Source organism: Ovis aries, chromosome 6 (assembly GCF_016772045.2).
Source record: "Ovis aries strain OAR_USU_Benz2616 breed Rambouillet chromosome 6, ARS-UI_Ramb_v3.0, whole genome shotgun sequence".
NCBI classification, from domain to species: Eukaryota; Metazoa; Chordata; class Mammalia; order Artiodactyla; family Bovidae; genus Ovis; species Ovis aries.
The window spans coordinates 102,214,909-102,237,763 of record NC_056059.1 but is presented as its reverse complement, the minus strand read 5'-3'; the positions used below and the strand labels follow the sequence as shown (position 1 = coordinate 102,237,763).

General features: G+C 40.1%; 1 protein-coding gene and 1 pseudogene across 21 annotated transcripts in view; both read right to left on the bottom strand.

Annotated features, from left to right (window-relative positions):
- PTPN13 (protein tyrosine phosphatase non-receptor type 13) overlaps positions 1–22,855 on the bottom strand; it is a 226,989-nt gene that overhangs the window by 178,595 nt on the left and 25,539 nt on the right. The gene's annotated exons all lie outside the window — the stretch shown is intronic.
- Positions 1,416–2,555, bottom strand: LOC101111456 (failed axon connections homolog; annotated as a pseudogene).

Sequence of the window (22,855 nt, the reverse complement as noted above, 5' to 3'; positions counted from 1 at the left end):
TTCTAAAATTCAAGCAAATGACACATAACTATCGATTATAAATGGTCTACCAGCACCAAGTCTGGCAACTACATATCATTATCATTTCTCTGTTATTTTTATTCACCTTTACTATATAGCTCTCCAGATCAGTAAGTCTGAAAGGAAAGAGAAGAAAGGGAATGAAAGAGATGCAGAAGTAGAAGAGGGATGCAACAAAAAGGAAGTAGAGAAAAAAAAAATCTTGAGAGGGAAAAAGTTATGAACATTCTAAAGAGTTTATTACTTTGTTTCCTTTGGACACATTATGAGATAACTTGGGGTGCAGATAAATGACTGGCATTATTTTACTATCAAAAAGGTCTCGCTTTACAATACACATAAGCATAAAATTCACTTTTATTTCCTTGAAAGTGGTAGGTTACATGAGAACCACATTGTTGGAAAGACTATCAAATAAATAATCAGAATTTACTATCTGATAAATAATCAGAATCATCATTATGTTGATGATTTGCCCCATGAATCGCAGCACGCCAGGCCTCCCTGTCCATCACCAACTCCTGGAGTTCACTCAAACTCAACGTCCATCGAGTAGGTGATGCCATCCAGCCATCTCATCCTCTGTTGTCCCCTTCTCCTCCTGCCCCCAATCCCTCCCAGCATCAGGCTCTTTTCAAATGAGTCAGTTCTTCGCATGAGGTAGCCAAAGTACTGGAGTTTCAGCTTCAGCATCAGTCCTTCCAATGAACACCCAGGACTGATCTCCTTTAGGATGGACTGGTTGGATATCCTTGCAGTCCAAGGGACTCTCAAGAGTCTTCTCCAACACCACAGTTCAAAAGCACCAATAACTTGGCTCTCAGCTTTCTTCACAGTCCAAATCTCACATCCATACATGACCACTGGAAAAAACATAGCCTTGACTAGACGGACCTTTGTTGGCAAAGTAATATCTCTGCTTTTCAATAGTCTATCTAGGTTGGTCATAAACTTTTCTTCCAAGCAGTAAGTGTCTTTTATTTTTATTTTTTGAATATCTATGGATTTTATTTGACTTATATTTCAACATACAATATACAGACAGAAAATACAAGTGGCCACCAAAGAACATTTATCTCCTGCATTCCTTCTGATAACATCACTCATGACTTTGAATCCTACTGGATGAAGGATGTTCAAGGATCCAACTCACACCTGAGCCCTCAGGTTGCAGGGGATCAACGTATAAGCAGTCTGTGGACAACCCGCTCTTGCACTGCTCTACCACACAATGTTAGTTTTCTAATGAAAACAAAAATGGATTTCAGGAACCATGCTGACTTTTTAATTTTTTTGCCTCTTTGCTTTAAATGGAGCCATAGGAATGGTTCTGAGTCTTGTTTGTACAAAAAAGAAATAAGGCTGCTCTACTCCAGTTAGCTTGTGAGAACTGTGCCAAGCACGAAGATCTCCTCCCAGCTCGATGGATTTCTGCCTGGGAAACTGGACTGGCCCCAGGGAGTGGCAGCTCCAACAGGAGGGTCAGCGAGGCTGGCCGTCACTTGCACTGTTCATGGTCTGTGTAGTCATCCATGTCCACGTCAGAGTCAAAGAGCGAGTGTCCAGTGAAATCTGTGTCTGGGGTTCTGGAAAAACTGTTCTCTGCTCCCTTGTCTTCAAAGGTCTCTGTCCTTGAGTAAAAGCTGAAGTCCAGCAGGGGCGTATGTGTTTTGCTGCCGTCACTGCTCTCCTCTGACTCATAGACGGTGTTGTCATCATCATGGTGCCACTAAGGCCAGAATTTTCTCCTTATCCTCTGACAGTACATAGCGAGATTGATCAGCTCACCTTTAATCAGCCGTTCAGGTCTCGTCCCAGGTAAGGTCCACATCGCCTGGGCCAAGTGTCCAAAGACAGTAGCATCGAGGGTGGAGAGCTTGGGCCCCATGATGTACTTCTTGTCACCAGTAGAAATGCTCCTCCACCATCTTAGTCACTGCCCTGGAGATGGCTCTTTCATGAGGACCAAGGTTTTAGTTTAAATTCACTCCAAGTTTCTCTTCCAGAAAGTCAATTATGAATTCTGTCCCGGAAACTTTTTCATGATTATATTCAATGCAAGGCATTTTCCCTTGAGCAGAGAGTTTTCCACCAAAATAATTCTGATAGGGTAAGTCAGCCATCCTTAAATAAGTTTCCATTTTCAAACAGAAAGGAGATAAACTGGGGACACCATTGTTAGGTCTTGCAAACTGATGCAAAATAATAGCATCTTTGGAGTCAATCTCTTGCTGTTTCCTAATGACCAGGAGTTCGTGGAGCAGATACGCAGCTGCGGCCAGCAAAGCTCCCCCGGTCAAGTAAAGGGTTTTCTTCCACCAGGGATCGGAGCCCAGCCCTGCCATGATCCCACCGTAATCCTGCAAAGGGAGAGCGATGATGTCCCCATAAAAGGAGAAGGGCTCCTCGGACCCGGCCCACCAGCCGAAGAAGGAGACGCTCTGGTTCCAGCTCAGATCCACCACGCACGGCCTGGACGAGGCAAAGCCAACCCCCCAGTGCATGCTGCGCGGCTGGCTGTGGGCGCCCCTCCCAGGGCCCGCGCCGCCTGCATAGGAAGGGGCCGGCGCGGCCGGGCGCGGGCAGCGGTGACCGACGGCGGCGGCACAGGAGGAAGGGCACGGGCCGTGGGCGGCGGGCCTGGCCGGCGGGGCCCGGGGGCCCTGGGTGGCAGCGGCAGCCGCCGGCTCCCCCCGGGAGCGGCCTCTCCACGCCGCTCTTTGTGTCGGCGCCGGGAGAAGGCCGCGTGATGTCCAGTAAGTGTCTTTTAATTTCATGGGTGCAGTCACCATCTGCAGTGATTTTAGAGCCCCCAAAAAATAAAGTCTGACACTGTTTCCCTATCTATTTCCCATGAAGTGATGGGACCGGATGCCATGATCTTTGTTTTCTAAATGTTGAGCTTTATGTTTTTGGTTAACATAGGTATTATTGTCATGACCTTAATACTGTGCCCACAGAGTCAGATAAAGTCACACAAAGATCCTAATGATGTCATTTTAATTCTGAAGGATTTGTGGCACTCAGCAAATAGGAAACATATAAAAGTGATTCCAAAAAGAACTAAACAGTAAACAGATTGACTTGAATCCACTCAAGTGATATGACAGCTTGTCTGATGATTGACTAATGAACTTGGACCATTTAAACAGATTCTAAAGAAACAGAACTATAAGAGTACATTACCTAGAGACAAATGAAAACAAAAGCTCAACAGTCCAAAACTTACGGGATGCAGCAAAAGCAGTTCTAAGAGGGAAGTTTATAACAATACAATCTTACCTCAAGAAACAAGAAAAAAATCTCAAGTAAACAACCTAACCTCACACCTAAAACAACTAGAGAAAGAAGAACAAACAAAACTTGGGCAGTCAGTAGAAGAAAGGAAATCATTAAGATGAGAACAGAAATAAATGAAATAAGAGACCAAGAAAACATGCACAAAGACCAATGAAACTAAAAGCTGGTTCTTTGAAAAGATAAAATTGATAAACCTTCAAGAAAAAAAGGGAGAGGACCCAAATCAGTAAAATTAGCAATGAAAAAGAAGCTACAACTGACTACACAGAAACACCAAGGATCATAAGAGACTACTATGAACAACTATATGCCAGTAAAACAGCCAACCTGGAAGAAATGGACAAATTCTTAGAAAGGGACAGTCTCCATATTGAACCAGGAAGAAATAAAAAATATGAACAGACCAATCACAAGCACTGAAATTGAAATCATGATTAAAAACCTTCCAACAAACAAAGTCCAGGACCTGATGGCTTCACAGGTGAATTCTATCAAACATTTAGAGACGAGTTAACACTTATTCTGAAACTTTCAGAAAGTTGCAGAGGAAGGAAAACTTCTAAACTCATTTTATGAGGCCACCATCACCCTGATATCAAAACCAGAGAAAGATACCACAAAAGAAGAAAATTACAGGCCAACATCACTGACGAACATAGATGCAAAAATCCTCAACAAAATATTAGCAATTTGTATCCAATGATACACTAAAAAGCTCATATGCCATGATCAAGCAGGATTCATCCCAGGGATGCAAGGATTCTTCAACATCTGCAAATCAATCAGTACGATACACCACATCAACAAACTGAAGAATAAAAACCATATGATCATCTCAATAGATGCAGAAAAATCTTTTGACAAAATGTGACACCCATTTATGATAAAAAAAAACTCTACAGAAAGTGTACATAGAGGGTACATACCTCAACATAATAAAGGCAATATATGACAAACCTACAACTAGGTCATACCAATGGTGAAAAGCTGAAAGCATTCCCTCTAAGATCAGGAACAAAACTAGAATGCCCACTCTTACCAGTTTTATTCAACATAGTTTTGGAAGTCCTAGCTACAGGGAATCAGAGAAGAAAAAGAAGTAAAGAGAACCCAAATTGGAAAAGAAGTTAAATTGCCACTGCAGATGACATGATACTATACATAGAAGATACTAAAGATGCTACCAGAAAACTACTAGAACTCATCAATGAATTTTGTAAAGTTAATACACAGAAATCTGTTGCATTTCTATACACTAACAATGAAAGATCAGAAAGAGAAATTCAAGAAGCAATCCTATTTACCACTGCATTAAAAAGAGTAAAATAAAATAAAAATAAATAAAATTTTTAAAAAAGAGTAAAATACCTAAGAATAAACTTACCAAAGAAGACAAAAGACTTGTACTCTAAAAACTATAAGATGCTGATGAAAGAAATTGAAGAAGACATAAACAGATGGAGAGATATACCATGTTCATGGATTGAATGAATCAATACGGTCAAAATGACTATACTACCCAAGGCAATCTACAGATTCAATGCAATCCCTATCAAATTACCAATGACATTTTTCACAGAACTAGAACAAAAAAAATCTCAACACTTATATGGAGACACAAAAGACACTGAATAGCCAAAGCAATCTCCAAAAAGAATAACAGAGCTGGAGGAATCAGGCTCCCTAACTTCAGACTGTACTACAAAGCCAGTCATCAAAACAGTACGGTACTAGCACAAAAACAAAATAAAAATATAGATCAATGAAACTGGATAGAAAATCCAGAAATAAGCCCAAGCTGCTGCTGCTGCTAAGTCGCTTCAGTCGTGTCCAACTCTGTGCGACCCCATAGACGGCAGCCCACCAGGCTCCCCCGTCCCTGGGATTCTCCAGGCAAGCACACTAGAGTGGGTTGCCATTTCCTTCTCCAATGCATGAAAGTGAAAAGTGAAAGTGAAGACGCTCAGTCGTGTCTGACTCTTTGCGACCCCATGGACTGCAGCCTACCAGGCTCCTCCGTTCATGAGATTTTCCAGGCAAGAGTACTGGAGTGGGGTGCCATCACCTTCTCCGTAAGCCCAAGCACCTACAGTCAATTAATCTATGACAAAGGAGCAAGACTACTCAATGTTGGAAAGACAGTCTCTTCAATAAACTGTGCTGGGCAAAGTAGATAGCCACAAGTAAAATAAAATGAAATTAGACCATTTCTTAACTCCATACACAGAAATAAGCTCAAAATGGATTAAAGACCTAACTGTGAGACCAGACACTATAAAACTCCTAGAGGAAAGCATGGGTATAACACTCTATGACATAAATCACAGTAACATCTTTTTCAATCCATATCCCAGAATAATGGAAATAAAGGCAAATATGAACAAACGGGACCTATTTAAACTCAAAAGGTTTTGTACAGCAAAAGAAACAATAAACAAAATGAAAAGACAACCTACAGATTGGGAGAAAATATTTTCAAATGATGTGACTGATTAAGGGATTTGTTTCTGAAATTCACAAGCAGTTTATGACACTTAATAGCATCAAACAAACAACCCACTCAGACGCCAGAGGAGAAGGATGTGTGCTCATCTCCTGCGAGAGCACCAAAATTGCAACTAGCTGTCGAACAACCATCAAAAGGAGGACACAGGAACCCACTGGTAGGAGGGGTGCAATCATTATAAAATCAAATCCCATACGCATCAGGTGGGTACCCACAAACAATAATACCAAAACAAACAATGACTCAAAAAATGGGCAGAAGATCTGAATAAACATTTCTCCAAAGAGGATATACAGATGGCCAGTAGCACATGAAAAGCTGTTCCACATCACAAGTTATTAGAGAAAGGCAAATCAAAACTACAATGAGATATCACCTCACAACAATCAGAATGAAACGAAAGTGAAAGTCTCAGTCATGTCCAGCTCTTTGTGACCCCATGGGCTATACATTCCATGGAATTCTCTAGGCCAGAATACCGGAGTGGGTAGCCATTCCCTTCTTCAGGGGATCTTCCCAACCCAGGGACTGAACCTAGGTCTCCCAAATTGGAGGCGGATTCTTTACCAGCTGAGCCATGAGGGAAATTGACAAGTAATAAATGCTGGAGCAGTGTGGAGAGAAGGGAGCCCCTCCCACACTGTTGATGAGAATGTAAATTAGTACAGCCACTATGGAGAACAGCATGCTGCTGCTAAGAAGCTTCAGTCGTGTCTGACTCTGTGCGACCCCATAGACGGCAGCCCACTGGGCTCCCCCATCCCTGGGATTCTCCAGGCAAGAACACTGGAGTGGATTGCTGGAGAACAGCATAGAGGTTCTTTAAAAAGCTAAAAATAGAGCTACCGTATGACCCTGCAATTCCACTCCTGGGCATACATTCAGAGAAGAACATAATCTGGAAGGATACTTGCACCCCAGTGATCACTGCAGCACTGTTTACAATAGCCAGGACATGGAAGCAACCTAAATGCCCATCAACAGAGGAATGGATAAAGAAGATATGGTACATATACATATAGTGGAATATTACTCAACCATTAAAAAGAAGGGAATAATGCCATTTGCAGCCACATGGATGGACCTAGAGAGTGTCATACTGAGTGAAGTAAGTCAGACAGAGAAGGAGAAATACCATATGACATCGTTTATATGGAGAATCTAAAAAGAAATTATACAAATGAACTTACTTAAAAACAGAAAGAGACTCACAAACTTAGGAAACGAAGTTATGGTTGCTGGAGGGAGAGATAGTTAGGGACTCTGGGAAGTCATGTACACACTGCTATATTTAAAACAGATAATCAACAAAGACCTATTCTATAGCACATGGAACTTTCCTCAACAGTTATGTGGCAGCCTGGATGGGAGGAGGGTTTGGGGGAGAACGGATACATGTATATGTATGGTTGAGTCCCTTTGCTGTCCACCTGAAACTACCACAACATTGTTAATTGGCTATACTCCAATACAAAATTAAAAGTTTAAAGTTTGGGGGAAGAAAAAAAGAAACACAACTGTAAGAGCACCTGTCTCAAGAACAAAGCCAACTATAAAACAAAGATGTGCCACTAGCTTGGAGCATAGAGACACGCATCGTTGTGTCTAAGGACTAGCTAAGGTCATTAAGAAATCACAGTGAGTTGAGGAAGCAATCCCCAAAGTTACAAACATCTTTAATTCATGAAAATTTACAATGAATTTCATAAAATTTTAAGAGCAGAAAGCCCATATATTAGTATTTGTACATATTTGGTATTTTAGCTGTTTATAATGTTTAAGAAAAATAGGTCAGAATAACAGATCTGCTTGTGATTCCAATGTAAATAATGTAACTGAGAAAATGATTTCAGGCTTATTATGAGTTCAGTTCAGTTGCTCAGTCGTGTCCAACTCTTTGCGACCCCATGAATCGCAGCACGCCAGGCCTCCCTGTTCATCACCAGCTCCCGGAGTTCACTCAGACTCATGTCCATCGAGTCAGTGATGCCATCCAGCCATCTCATCCTCTGTCGGCCCCTTCTCCTCCTGCCCCCAATCCCTCCCAGCATCAGTCTTTTCCAATGAGTCAACTCTTCGCATGAGGTGGCCAAAGTACTGGAGTTTCAGCTTTAGGCTTATATAAAATATCACAAATACCACTGGAACAGAAAAGAATTTAAATCTTAGCATATTTACAAGTTTCCATTCATTAGAGACTTCTTTAAGTACTCAGGAAGAATTTTGCAGCGGCGGGGGGAGGAGCGGGTGGGCGGGGGTAGTGGTGGTCAGTCAGACAACTGAAATACTTTTAGAAATCAAAAAATTTTAAATAAATGTTTCAGGGATTGAATCCATGCCCTCTGCAGTGGAAGCTGGACCACCAGGGAAGTCTCTAGAAGCCAATTTTTAACTGTATGAATGCAGTTTAAAACAATTGAGGCATTTTAATTACGTTTGAAAATAGGGTTATATACTCAATCAAAAGGTCCCCTAAAAGTGACTACTAATCTTTTCTACAAGTAAAATAAAATAACTGACCTTAGAAACTTAACAACTAGGTTTTAGAATCTGTAACTTAATGAGAATATTCATTTAAAAATAATTTTCAATAAGCTTTGCTATATACAGTACGTATTTTTTTAAAGTTAGCAGAAAAATCATTGTGTTTCTGAATCAGACAAATTTTTCTTAGATACAACATCAAAATGACCCTTAAAAAAATGGTTACGTGTTTGAACTTCCCTGGTAGCACAGTGGATAAGAAGAGTCTGCCTGCCAGTGCAGGAGACAGGGGTTCAATCCCTAATCCACACCCTGCAACTCCTGAAGGCCATGCGCCTGGAGCCTGTGCTGCACAAGAAAAGAGAACTCCAGTGAGAAGCCCATGCGCCACCAGCTAGAGTAGCTCTTGCTCTCCACAGCCAGAGAAAGTCATTGTGTAGCAACGAAGACCCAGCTCAGCCAAAAATACATAAATAAAAAATAAAAACAGCAGCGTGTACATGTTGAGTTAAAAAAAAATGTTAAAAATGTTGACTTCATCAAAATTAAAACTTCTGCTCTTTGAAAATAATTGATCAAAGAATAAAAAGAAAAGCCACAAATTAAAGGAAACATTTACAGATCACATAATTGATAAACGATTTATAACCCAGAATATATATGAACTATCACAATACAATAGGAAAACAAACAATTCAAATTTTTTACATCAAATTCACGAAAGACTTGAACAGGTGTTTCACTGAAGAAAGAAAATACATGGATGGCAAATGAGTATAAAATGATGCTCAACTTCAATAGTCATTAGGAAAATGAAATTAAAACAATGAGATACTGCCACATAGCTATCCGACTGACTAAAATGAAAACAAATGACCATATTCAGTGTAGCCAAGGATGTGGAGAAACCGGGACTCACACACAACTAGTCCGAACGTAAAATGGTACCTTTGGGGAAACTAACAGTTTCATTAAAAGTTTAATAGAAGCCTACTTACTATAGGATGTAGCCATTCCACTCCTAAGTATTTACCCCAAAGAAATGAAAGCTTTTATCTACACAAAGGGAACAGTTCTCAAAACTTTCTGAGATGCTCTTCCCAGGTTATAATCCTCAAATTCATCTTAAATAAAACATTCAATTTCTTAAAAAAATAAAAAGACTTATATACAAATGTTCATAACAGCTTTATCTGTAACAGCCCAAAACTGGAAACAAGCAACTGTCAACAAGTGAACAGATAAACTGATCTTAGAATATTCTCACAATGGAATATTAATCAGCCACAAAAGGAATGAACTAGTATTGATACATGCCACAACATAAATCTCAAAATAATTATACTGAGTAAAGGAAGCTAGATCAAGGAAAAAAAACAGAGAGAGTATGTGCTTTATAATTACATTTGTACAAAACTATAGAAAGTGACAACTGTAGTTATGACAAATAGCTCAGTTGCCTAAGGATGGCATTGCGCCATGAAGAGGCAGGTGGGAGTGACTACAAGCAAGCGTGAGAAAACATTTGGGGATAATGGATACATTCCCTACCCTCATGATGGTTCACAGGTAGGTGCAAACATAAGTCAAAAACTCAGCAAACTGTACACAATACGTATAGTCTATTATATGTCAGTTATGCCTCAATAAAGCTGTTAAAAAGAGAAAGCTAGCTAAACCTGACCAAAGCCAGGACAGCATTCCTTTTCTTTGTCCTGGGAAGCTAACTGCATTTTTTTCCCCGGAAGAAACCAAGCCCCGACAACAAGCAACATATGCTTTAAAAAGAAAAAAAAAAATTTTTTTTTCTAAAACAGGTCCGGGGCAAATTAGGAATCGGGTCACACAGCAGGAGGTGAGTGGCAGGCCAGAAAGTGAAGCTTCATCTGCCACTTCCCATCACTTGCCTTACCACCCTCTCCATCACAACTGTCTTCCATAAAACAGGTCCCTGGTGCCAAAATGTTTGGGGACCGCTATTCTAAAAGTTAAGAAGCCCTGGTGGCTCAGATGGTAAAGAATCCGCATGCAATGCAGAAGATCCGGGTTCGATCCCTGGGTTGGGAAGATCCCCTGGGGAAGGAATCTTAAAGTTAATTTCTCCTATTAAAATAAAATCTATTAGACAAAGAGATAAGAATCCACGGCTAGGCTAAATCTAAGATTTTCTCTCCTTAAACAGCCGAAGCATATCTAAGATGCTGTGTAGCTTAGATTATTCAAGCTAGAATATGTGGCTTGATAACACAATAATTTTGTAAAAACCTTTATTAAAGATAGCAAGCTCTTGTTTTTCCTCTCAACTTCTAATTTCCTAAAGCATTTAGACCTGAAAGTATAATTATGAAAATTATAGGCCATTTGAAATAATGTGAAATTATTTCTACCTTCTGTCAATCCAAAAAACAAAAGGTCAATACCAAGCCAGATGTACACAAAGTAGTAACAATAAAGGCACAGCTAGATCTCTTAAAGACTTAAAGCTAATCTCCCTAATTAAAATAAAAAAAACAATAGAATATTTCTCTTCCATTAGGGCGTATGTACAGATCGAGTAGTAGAGAAAAATGTTACTGTCCACTGTAATTAGAAAAAGACTAAGAAAGAGTTGAGATTTTAAGGAGAAAAAGAGATAAAAGTCAGGGAAGTTTTAATTGGACGTTGCCTCAAGGTAGAAAATAGCATGCATCTGAACATTTTTATTGACGTTAAAGGAAAGCTTAATATTTGTCAACTTTTCCATTATACTTTTCCAGTGAGAGAAGAGAAACTAAAACAAACCCAAGTCTAAATTGCCTTTCTGGGCCTCTGGCTCAAGTCAACTACTTATCTAGATAGAAATCGTATATGCCTATTCCCTGTTTTTCAAAGGACAGCTTCAAAACACCAAAAGAAAAATTCCAGAACTCTTTTCTCTCTCTGGATCATTTAAATTGAGGAGAAAAGTAAATTGAGGGGAAAATCTCTAGTTTCACATGTGTTATATTATCCCTCACCAACTGGGATGTACCAACAGAAAACAATGTAACGGCAGAACTTTAGTTTTGAAGCTCGGCTTTTCTGCATTACCTCTCCTCTCCACCCACTGACTTTCCTTATGATGACTGCTTTAGAATACCTGGTTGGTGGTCTTCAAGAAATGTAGACTTCGGGGCTTCCCTGGTGGTTCGGCAGTAAAGAATCTGCCTGCCAATGCAGGAGACGAGGGTTCCATCCCTGATGGGGGAAGATCCCACATGCCAAGAGCAACTAAGCGCATGCATCACAACTACTGAGCTGTGCTCTAGAGCCCAGGAGCCGCAAGCACTGAGCCCAGGAGCTGCTGCTGAAGCCCGAACACCTAGAGCCGGTGGTCTGCAACAAGAGAAGCCACAGCGATGAGAGGCCTGCTCTCTGCCACTAGCAAAAAGCCTGAGCAATGGCAAAGACCCAGCACAGCCACCATAAATAAACAATTCTTAGAAAAAAGAAACGTAGACTTCAAATGCCTCAGGATAAACAGCCAATAAAGGAAACAAATACGATAAGGCACGAAAGTCCATGAAAAAAAAATTCCTATTTGCTTTTCATACTCTAATAAACAAATCAATGTTGTAGGCAGAATTGAGAGATTGTCCTCAACGTTCCTTTCATGTTGAGAATCGCCTATGGGGAGGTACAGGACCAGGAGCTGGGAGTGGCCTCCCGGAGCTGATGGGATACTCCAACCAACAACCAGCAAGAGAATGGTCCTATGACCACAAGAAACTGAATTCTACCACCAACCAGTGAATGTGTCATGGGACTGAGTCTCAGATGATACCATATTCCCAAGCTGACACTCTGATTTCAGTCTGGTGAAATCCTGAAAAAGGGAACAGGATCATGTGTACCCAGAATCCTGACAAACAAGAAGTGCAAGGTAATAAATGTGAGCTAAATTCGTAGCAACTGAAAGTGGGATTCCACCATGAATGAAAGCGTTGGTCGCTTAGTTGTGTCCAACTCTGCAGCCCTATGGACTGTAGCCCACCAGGCTCTTCTGTCCATGGGATTCTCCAGGCAAGAATACTGGAGTGGGTAGCCATTCCCTTCTCCAGGGGATCTTCCCTACCCAGGTCTCCTGTGTTGCAGGCAGATTCTTTACCATCTGAGTTACCAGGGGACCCTGGGATTCCACTACAAAACAGTGACTGAAAACGGAGGAGAAGCTTTGGAACTGTAGTGAGCAGAAGCTGGAAGAATTTTGAGAAAGCCTAATTTGCCTCAAACAGATTTTTAATAGATGACTGGACTTCAACCTGAATATTGTTGGTGAGGGCTCAGAAAGAAACAAGGAACACGTTATTGGAAACTGGAAGAAGGGGAATCCTTATTACATAGTGGCAGAAATCTTACGACATTGTGGAAAGCAGAACTTCCAAGTGGCAAAACTGGACATACGATACGAAGGAGATTTCCAAAAGAAGTGTTAAATATGCTGTCCGGTTTACTCTTGCTCTTTACAGTAAAATGCAAAAAGAGAGAGAGAAATAGAGGAATGTCCTGTTAAAGAGAAAGCAATCAGGACTACATAACTCTGAAAGTACCTAGCCTTTCCCGATAGCAAAAGATGCCAAAAACCAGAAATGGTTGCCAAAACTACAACAGACAAAAAATGACCTTCTGCTAAAATTTCAGAAAGGTCAAAAGGTCAGAGGATTCAGTCAGAGAGAGGACCCTGTCAAGATTTTAGGGGTCTCTGGTAAGCTTTAGAGTTTTCCCTTAGCCATCTCAGGAGGAGGCAAAGACAGAAAAAGGATTATTTTGAAGAGAAAAAAATAAAAATTCACAGGTGTAACTTCTGTCTAACGTAGTGAATCCCTGTGAAATCCACAGGAAACCCAAAGTTCCTGAGAAAATGGTTTCAGCATAAACACTGCCGGGCTGGACTAAAAGAAAGAATATAAAATGGAAGGAGGCTTTTGGATGCAACCTCAGTTCTCCTGCCAGGACAAAGGTTGGTTGCAAGAAACCACTCAGCAAATAGACACTACCATCCTAGAAAAAGGAAGACTGATCCAGAAGGCAGAACTGAGACTCAGAGGGCAGAGCTGACTGCCTTGAAGGATTATTCCCAGGCTTTGAAGCCCAACAACAACAACAACAAAAAGCCAATCTGCCCACATGAATCTCAGAACTGTTATGGACAGTGGGACAGTGATGGACAGAGACTCCTTTTTGACTTTCCATCCTGCCATCTCCCTTCTGGACCAGAATGTCTGCAATAGTTATCCCAGGTGTGTCCTACCATTTCATGCTGGGAATGTTTGGAACAGTCTCTTTAGTTTTATAGGTTCACGGGATAAGGGACACACAAGAGCCTCATCTATACCTAATGTAGATGATTCAGATGAGCCTTTGGACTTGGAGCTGATGTTTTAATAGAATGAGAACTCTGGGAACCAGGGGAGGGGGTGTATCTTGCTTGTGAGTGAGTATATGGGTTCAGAGGCAAAACTATGTTAAGTAGAATTCTGATATAGCTCCCTAAATTCCTGTCCCCTTGGTATACCCTGGCATATATCTTAGTGTATAAAATCATCCCTTGCATTTGGATGGGACCAATAAATATCAAGGGATAGGAGCCCACTTGACTCGGCTGTGATATAGAACAGTGGTCCCCAACCTTTTTGGCATTGGGGACCAGTTTCCTGGAAGACAATTTTTCCACGGACAGGGTTGTTCTGGGATGATTTGAGCATATTACATTTATTGTGCACTTTATTTCTATTATTATAACATCAGGTCCACCTCAGATCATCAGGCATTAGATTGCAGAGGTTGGGGACCCCTGATATTGAAGACTCTGTTGGAGCAAACTGGAAAGGAATTCAAAGACAGGGAGCTTTCCCTTGCTCACCCTGATGAAGCCATCATGCCGTCAACTGCAACTGCCTAAGGAGGGGACCACGTGGCAAGGAGTTGGTGGTTAGACCGCTAAGCCGAAAGCACACCTCAGCTGACAGCCAGCAAGAAAATGGTGAATTTAGACTTTACAGCCACAGGGAATTGAGTCCCACCAAATAACTAGAGAGCTCAGAAGAAGACCTCCAAGCCTCAGTTGATATTCCAGCCTGGTGTGACCCTGAGCAGGGCACCCAGTTAACCTGCACCTGAGTTCCTGACCCACAGGAACTTAGGATAATAAAACGTGTCGTCTGGGGCTTCCCTGGTGGCTCAGTGGTAAAGAATCTGCTTGCCCATGCAGACATGGGTTCGATCCTTGATCTTGGAAGATTCCACATGACTCAGATCAACTAGGCCCCTGCACCACAACTACTGAGCCCACATGCTGTAAATACTGAAGCCTGTGCGCCCTAGAGCTCATGTTCCACAAGACAGGAGCTCCTGCTCACTGACGCTAGAGAAAAGTCCTCATAGCAATGAAGACCCAAGCACAGCCAAAGATAAATAAAATCAGATTATAATAAATGTGTTGTTTGACGCGACTAACTCTATGGTAATTTGTTATACAATAGAAACAATAAAAAACAAATACAACCAGGTTACAGATTTTGAAGAAAATATAAAAAAGTAAGTCCTGTTATTATACTTCTACTAAAGTTTTCAGGATAATGCTTTCAGACCATTAAAGTGGATCTCACAAGAGAGGGAACATGCTGAGTAAATTAAGCTTGTCTTTCTAGACATCAAGGTTTATACAAACCTGTTACTTCATGCTTTAATTAACAAAGCAATGTGCACTGAGGTGCCTTTATCATACACTGTTTGGGATATAATGTTACATGATCCAGAAAAGTGGACCAAAGCTCACCCGACTCAGAAGTGAATGACTAATATAAGCAAAACAAATAGTGCCAGTTTATTAAAGAGGCTCTTGCTATATTTTCCTGATTTTCCACTAGTTAGCATTCTCAAGATCAGGCAATACTTCCACAGTTACAATCTAAATGAGCAGCAAGAAGTCAGCTATTAGAGGTGTTAGAAGGCAGAAGACAACAAACTCTACCTAACTGGCAAATAATGGGTTGGCCAAAAAGTTCTTTGGGGTTTTCCCCTACGATCTTATGGAAAAACCCAAACCACCTCAACACTAAAAGTTGAATACTGAAGGAGAAAGTGATGTTTGTCTTCTCCTCCTGACGTTTCTTACAAATATATCCAAATCTACTGAATCTAAAAATCGGGGGGTAAATTTATACTACAGCATGAAATAAGGCAGTAGATGTCTCTGTATTAATGTGGACAAATCAATTTTGACTCTAGATAAAAATAAATCAAGAGTAAGCCCAAATAACTGCACAAGTCACAGATGAAGCACAATAAACCTACGTATGCTCCAGTAATTACAAAAGTAATTTCAACTTGATGTTTGGAGACAGTCAAAATTCTATTCAAATTGCTCCATCCTAAAAGTGATTTTGACATTACCAATTTCCATTTTGAAACATTTTAAAAATTGAAATGTGGTATAAAACATCTAAGTACCTAAAACAATAAATTCAATAAATCTAAAAACCAACTCTAAAATACTAAGCAGTGACACAAGAGATACTCATATTGAGTACTGCTGTTTATTATGCCATTTTTATTTTATCTAATATCATTGTGACAACTAAATGAGACTATTGCTTATACCTGAAATAATAACATGACTTAAAAAAACTTATCAACCCAATCCCATGAGGTAGGGTATTCCTTTATTTTGTGGCAATCCAACTAACTCCATAAAGATGTGTTTCTCAAGACGTAGTTTCCATATTTAACTTTTATTTTAATTAACCATACAGTGTTCTTGTGCAACTGTCTGAAAAAGAATCACTAATATGCAAATACAATGGAGCCTTTTTCACAGGAGAAGGTAAAGGAATTCATGTTTATAGACAAATAATGGTAAGATCATTTTGGGTAAATTATTCAAATTGAATACTAATGTACTACAGGTTAGAATAACCTAGAATAATGTACTCCCCTCTACAAGTCACTTGTCAAAATTCTGAGTTTAATTTCAGATTACATCACACCATCTCTTTTAACACTAATCAATGCCAACATCAAAATTAATTTTTTAATTAATATAATCTCATATAATCTCCATCTATTCTCATAAAGCTAGAAGCGTTCTCTACATCCAGTTTTTATTGAAGAATGCATCTGCTGCCAAGACTTTACCTAATCACCTCAGAGCAGATTATTCCTAAATCTATCTCCAGCCTTGAGAAAGCCCTGTTCCAAGTTCTAGATTTTTAAATTTAACTACGTACTACACTTTTTTTTTGGCCTGGGTACTCTTGTATCAAATTCAATACATTTAGGGAGTCCCCTGGTGACCTAGTAGTTATTTTTTCACTGCCATGGACCAGGTTCAATCCCTGGTCAGGGAACTGAGATCCTGCAAACGGAGTGGCAAAAAAACCCCTAAAATAAAATAATCTTTTCCTCCAAATCAGCCAATCTCATTATTCCAAGCAGATTAAGCCTAGCACTATTCCTCTAGCTAGCGGGCTTCAAGTCTCTCTTCTTTGACTTTTTTTTTTTCTCTTTCACCTTTGTCTCCTCACTAAGAACTGCTGCTTATTCATTCTCAATCTCTCTCAAATTAATCTTTCAAGTCTCATAAAGTTGAGGAAGGCAGATGAAGAAGATAGAAGAATTAGTGTTAAGGTCTTCCAGGCAAAGGAACACCCTGTAATCCTGAAAACAGATAAGAAACAGGGGTGGTGTTCAAATTCTGTAATGGGGAGGGGAGACATGAGGCAACAGCAGTGAGCAGGAGCCAGATCACGGAAGGCGTTTTGTGGTTCGGCTAAGCAGCTTGAATTTTATACTGCAACCTATGAAGAGGCAACAGCAAATATCAGGGTAAGGTGTAAAGTGACAAAATTTGAATTTTCAAAGGATCGTTTTAATTAGAGAAGGGAACAAACAGAGGTCTTGAACTATAGATTGGGAAATGGTTAGTATGTAAATGATAGACAAAATCATGAGTTTGGATAAAGTCACCCAGGAAAAGGGACTTATTAAGAAGAAAAAGAGGCAAGTACAGAGACCTGGAAGGCACTAGCATTTAAAAATTATAGGAGGGCAAAGAGCTTGCAAACGTACCTGTAAAAGAAACAGCCAGAGAAATAAGAAAATCATAAGATGATTATGTTAGGGAGGATGGAAGAGGAGTTTCAAACAGGAGATCGGCAGAACGCAAGGTTAAGAATGTGAGGTTTTATGCCATGTTGTCTGGATTCAGATCACTGGTTCTGTAACTTTCCGCAAATTAATTATTTTCAGGCTCAGTTTTTTTTTTTTTTAAGTTAATTTTTATTGAACTATAGTTGCTTTGTAATGTTGTGTTATCTTCTACTGTCAGTTCAGTTCAGTCACTCAGTCGTGTCCAACTCTTTGCGACCCTATGAACTGCAGCACGCCAGGCCTCCCTGTCCATCACCAACTCCTGGAGTTCACCCAAACTCACGTCCATCGAGTCAGTGAGGCCATCCAGCCATCTCATCCTCTGTTGTCCCCTTCTCCTCCTGCTCCCAATCCCTCCCAGCATCAGAGTCTTTTCCAGTGAGTCAACTCTTTACATGAGGTGGCCAAAGTATTGGCGTTTCAGCCTCAGCATCAGTCCTTCCAATGAACACTCAGAACTTATCTCCTTCAGAATGTACTGCTTGGATCTCCTTGCAGTCCAAGGGACCCTCAAGAGTCTTCTCCAACACCACAGTTCAAAAGCATCAATTCTTTGGTGCTCAGTTTTCTTCACAGTCCAACTCTTGCATCCATACATAACCACTGGAAAAACCATAGCCTTGACTAGATGGACCTTTGTTGGCAAAGTAATGTCTCTGCTTTTACAGCAAAATAAATCAGCTATGTGTATACGTATGTCTCCTCTTTTGGGCTTTCCTTCCCATTTAGGTCACCACAGAGCATTCAGTAGAGTTTCCTGCGCTATACAGTAGGTTCTCATTAGTTATCTACTTTATATATAGTATCAACAGTACATATATGTCAATCCCAATCTCCCAATTCCTCCCCTCCCTTTCCCCCTTGGAATCCATCTGTCTCTCGTTCTGCTTTGTAAATAAGATCAACTTTCTTTTTAAAGCAACTTATAAACAATTCCTATCTTAAGGGACATTGGCAAGAGTTAAATGAGAAACATACGGCTCAGTGCCTAGTATGCAGCATTAATAACTGCCCTTCAGCATTGTCCTTCTCAAACCACATAGGAAAGTCATGCAATGTGAGAACATACACATTTGGCTCTCTTGATGTCATCAGTAATTTTATCCTAAGAAGTTTTAGTCCAGTAGGATAGGAAGCAATTGATGCTGGATTTTAAATGTAGTCACATTTCTAGAAACTTGGTTGGTGACAGGAGTAAAGTTAGGATGATAAATTTGAAGGTCAGGATGGATGTTTGCTCTGACTTTAAATTGTAAGGGACCCTGTGTATATGTTGAGGGAAAGAACCAGTCAAGAGGCTGAAGATACAAGAGAAGGTGCGTGAGCAGTAGGCAAGGTCACAAAGGAACTGATTACCGTTTAGATGTTTCATCAGGTCCACTGAAGTCAAACGGAAAGTAGCATGTGAGCAGACAGAGGAAAGTCATGAGGAAGACTTCTTGCCTAAGGGCCTCCTGGGCTGAGTGATGCACTCCCTGTGACTTGTTTTAAAATGCTTGGTACACAGGTGCATTTTCTTACATACTGTAAAAAGTGAGTTTCTTTCAGGGTGTTTCAGAAATCTGTAACTCCCCTGCTAATTCTCATATGTAGTAATATTAAAGAATCATTGCACTAAACATCTTCAGATAAAGCTTTAACTCACAGTTCCAATAACTCTTATGATCATCCTGAAATTAAACAATTTTAAAAGAGGAGCAATCAGTGTCAGGCTTTCCGAATGAAGCAAAGATCAGCCAGTTGAGTACTTCCTTCCAAGTTAATCCTTGATTTCTAGCAATTAGAGGCTCTTTAACTAACTAATGACAAAGGGCTATTTTAAGTCTACCCTTTCAGTGTAGAAAACTAGCAAACCAAAACAAAGGGACTGCTGGAGTTGCAGTCTCTGAGTACAGGATCACACATCCCATCATAATGTGAAGAAGGTCCCTAGGTGTCTCTTTCATGGTTGTCCCTGGAGTCAGAAGTCAGCTTCTCAATACACTAGTGAATACCACAAAAAAGAGACATACAGATACAGAGAATAAACTCATGGCTACCAGTGGGGCAAAGGAAAGGGGAGGGGGCATGACAAGGGTAGGAGATTAAGAGGTACAAACTACTATGTATAAAATAAATATGCTACAAGGATGTACTGTACAACACAGAGGACTAGAGCCACTAGTTTGGAATACAACTTTTGGAAATTGTGAACCACTACGGTTGTATACCTGAACCTTGTAAAATATTGTATATCAACAATCCTCAATTAAAAAAAATCTAAAAACCTAGAAGAGAGTCAAATATATTAGGAGAGAATGAGATGATCCACCAACTAGATCATTTAACCATTCATTCATTCATTCATTTAAATAATTGCTAAAACTATTATGTGCTCTTCATTGGTAGGTGCTCTATTTTTATTCATTAAATCAACAAATATTTATTGAGTTCCCTCTGTAAGCCAGACATTCTTTTAGACACTGAAGAAACAGCAGTGAACAGCAAACAAAAACATCAAGTCCCATGGAGTTAGAATATTAATACTAGAAGAGGGAGTAAACAGAAAAGCATATAGCTATAAAAGTTATAGAGGAAAATAACTCCACAAGGACAGCTAATGCATACCAGAGAGGTAAAAGAGTACGTTTTATGAAATGGTTTATCTAAGACCACACACTAAATTACTGACACTGTTTAAAAGAAAAATACATATGCCTCCTCAAATTTCAAATATTACATATTCATAAGTATTTTTATTATACTGATAAGAATTATGAGTATTGTATACTCATAACAATCACTAAATTTTGGTTCTTTCTACTTATAACTCTTCAGAATAAGGAAACTGTCAAAATGGCCAATAAGGAAACTTTTTTCAGTATCTCCAAACACAGGAAAGAGAATAATCTTTAATCCTGTTTGTCCTGTTGTACAAACTTTACAAGTTTTTTTCTCTAATGCAAAAACAAAAACAAAAAAAACCACAACACCCCACCCCAAAAACCAAAATATCACAAAAACTGAAAAACAAAACAAAAATCAAACCAGTAAAGATTTGGCTTCTGAAATGAGTAAATGGACAGACTGACTATATTAAGCAAGAGACATTTAGCCCTTTAACAATTCTGTTCGGTAGCATAGGAAATTACTGTTGTTGCAACAATTCTGTGAGGTAGATACTATGATTATTCCATATTACATATGAGGACCAGAGATTAAATAAACTGCCGAAGATCATACAGCCAGTAAATTGTGGAGTTGGGATGTGAACTCAAGTGCTATGATTTCGTCTGAAAATGGGGGTTGCCGAGTTAACATATATGTAACAGTCTTTGAACATATGCCTGGCACATAATAATTGCTAAATAAATGTTCAGTTCAGTCGCTCAGTCATATCCGATGCTTTGCAACCCCATGAATCGCAGCACGCCAGGCCTCCCTGTCCTTCACCATCTCCCGGAGTTCACTCAGACTCACAGCCATCAAGTCAGTGACGCCATCCAGACATCTCATCCTCGGTCATCCCCTTCTCCTCTTGCCCCCAATCCCTCCCAGCATCAGTCTTTTCCAATGAGTCAACTCTTCACATGAGGCGGCCAAAGTACTGGAGCTTCAGCGTTAGCATCATTCCTTCCAAAGAAATCCCAGGGCTGATCTCCTTTGGAATGGACTGGTTGGATCTCCTTGCAGTCCAAGGGACTCTCAAGACTCTTCTCCAACACCACAGTTCAAAAACATCAATTCTTCGGCGCTCAGCCTTCTTCACAGTTCAACTCTCACATCCATACATGACCACTGGAAAAACCATAGCCTTGACTAGATGGACCTTAGTTGGCAAAGTAATGTCTCTGCTTTTGAATATACTATCTAGGTTGGTCATAACTTTTCTTCCAAGGAGTAAGCGTCTTTTAATTTCATGGCTACAGTCACCATCTGCAGTGATTTCGGAGCCCCAAAAAATAAAGTCTGACACTGTTTCTACTGTTTCCCCATCTATTTCCCATGGAGTGATGGGACCAGATGCCATGATCTTCATTTTCTGAATGTTGAGCTTTAAGCCAACTTTTTCACTCTCCTCTTTCACTTTCATCAAGAGGCTTTTAGCTCCTCTTCACTTTCTGCCATAAGGGTGGTGTCATCTGCATATCTGAGGTTATTGATATTTCTCCTGGCAATCTTGATTCCAGCTTGTGTTTCTTCCAGTCCAGCGTTTCTCATGATGTACTCTGCATATAAGTTAAATAAGCAGGGTGACAATATACAGCCTTGACGTACTCCTTTTCCTATTTGGAACCAGTCTGTTGTTCCATGTCCAGTTCTAACTGTTGCTTCCTGACCTGCATACAGATTTCCCAAGAGGCAGGTCAGGTGGTCTGGTATTCCCATCTCTTTCAGAATTTTCCACAGTTTATTGTAAGCCACACAGTCAAAGGCTTTGGCATAGTCAAGAAAGCAGAAATAGATGTTTTTCTGGAACTCTCTTGCTTTTTCCATGATCCAGCGGATGTTGGCAATTTGATCTCTGGTTCCTCTGCCTTTTCTAAAACCAGCTTGAACATCAGGGAGTTCACGGTTCACGTATTGCTGAAGCTTGGCTTGGAGAATTTTGAGCATTACTTTACTAGCATGTGAGATGAGTGCAATTGTGCGGTAGTTTGAGCATTCTTTGGTATTGCCTTTCTTTGGGATTGGAATGAAAACTGACCCTTTCCAGTCCTGTGGCCACTGCTGAGTTTTCCAAATTTGCTGACATACTGAGCGTAGCACTTTCACAGCATTATCTTTCAGGATTTGAAACAGCTCAACTGGAATTCCATCACCTCCACTAGCTTTGTTCGTAGTGATGCTTTCTAAAGCCCACTTGACTTCACATTCCAAGATGTCTGGCTCTAGATTAGTGATCACATCATCATGATTATCTGGGTCGTGACTCATTAGTATCAAAAGTTAGATTAGAGAGAGACTTCATTGAAAGAAATACCAGAAAATGAGCTGGATTTTTCAGTCTTTCTGGCAGTTCAAGGATGGAAATTTCATAAAGGAGAATGTATGCTGCATTTACAAATATACTAGCCACTAGCCTGAGATGGGCTTACCCTACAGATGAAGAAAGAAAATTCAAGTTCTTTGATCTTTCAAATATCTAATACAAAGGAAAATTTTAACTTAAAAGAGGAAAAAAGGCAATACTTGCTGTTTTGGGTAAGTAAACATGCTGAAACTCCCTTAAAATTCAGATAAGGAAAAGAGACAATTCTGGAAGCCTTCCATATCCTAAGGGCTTTCATTTCTTAGGAGGAGTGGAAAGACAGCAATAGGAAGAAACCCAAGATTCAACTTCTGTCACGATATCACATTTCTATCAATATATCCCTAAACATCTTTTCTAACATC